The following is a 1,547-nucleotide window of genomic DNA, read 5'->3' on the forward strand; positions in this document are numbered from 1 at the left end:
AAACCGGAAACCGGTCACCATGCTAGTTCAACTAAAAAACCGGTTTTTAAAATATTGGGTGGATGCTCATGTCTAGTAAATAATTGAAATTTGCAAAAATAGTAGACGAATTCAAATTAGACGATGAGATTGCTAAATTTTTGGAATTTACGTGGGAGTTATTATCTACATTAATATACATTAGTTAATATATTAATAAGATTAATTAATATGAAGTCATATTTAAGTAGATTAAATTTGAAAAAAAAAAAAAAACTATACAAAACAAAACACAAAAATGACAAGTGGATATTAAATAATTCAAAAAACCAGAAAATGAAAAATGTCTAACTGAATGAAAAAATGACATGTGACAGAATGAATCTATATATATATATATATATATATATATATATATATATATATATATATAAAAGTTAAAATCAAAACAATATAAAAGGTATATGTATACACATTAATATGATGAAATGACAAAGTATATTGCTAAAAGCTAGAAACAAGTGAAAGACTCTTAAGGAAAATGATTGATACATTATAACTAGTTGGAAAAATGGGACTAACACTTTACATAGTAGACAATAGTTTGGATACTAATGATAATATTTTTATTCAATTTTAAATCATATTAGTGAAATATGAATAAATGAACAAAGTATGCAATAGCCAGTGTTTGAGGTTATATAAGTATAGAACTTGGGCTTAAGTGTATAAAGATAATATCTTATTGGTTCTAAGATATATTCAAAAGCATATAGAACAATTAGAAAAATTATCAACTTATTCCGAGTTCATGTGAGAAAGTTATGGTGTATAAATTTGAGAAGAAATTATGCATAGGTCTGGTAAGGAAAATGACTTAGTCTGAGAAAATTTAAGTTTTTTAGTACCCTTTTTTAAGGCTATATAACTCATGTTATACTTATCAAACTCAGTTCATTCTTGAGCCTAACATGTAGCCAAGACATAGAAGAATATGTCAAAATAAGTATCACCTAATTTGAAGCTTATATTTAAATATTATTAAGGTTTGAAGATGGTTGCAAAACCATTTTGTGTGTTGTCAAAAAGGTTGACCAACCTTGAATTTGGTTTGACTTTGTTAACTAACTAATTATAATGAGAAAACTCATATTCTTTTGTCATTTAGCATCTAAACTCTAAAGAATTTAAGTGTATGTGAACCAATGTGAGATTAGTGCGTAAAAAGGTAATCAAAGGAAGAATTATGGATAAATAAAAGAGTTTTCATCACCAAGCTTGATATTTGAAGATATTAGCTTATTACCTTTATTTATATGTTACAAATCCACAATTTTAGTCATGTTTCTTGAAACCTAATTTCAATAATGGTCTTGCATGTATGAAATAAGGTAGGGTTTGGAAAGATTAAGTATTTTTATTAAATAATTAATCTTCAATGATGCAATTACAATTTGGATATTCGATTATTAGGTCAAAAAACCCTAAATTGATATTCAAGTTGAATAAACGACATTTAGATGTGTATTAGAATGCTATTGTGCAAGGGAATCTAGATTGGTATATGT

This window comes from Lactuca serriola, chromosome 5, assembly GCF_051521515.1.
Source record: "Lactuca serriola cultivar US96UC23 chromosome 5, Lser_US96UC23_V15, whole genome shotgun sequence".
NCBI classification, from domain to species: Eukaryota; Viridiplantae; Streptophyta; class Magnoliopsida; order Asterales; family Asteraceae; genus Lactuca; species Lactuca serriola.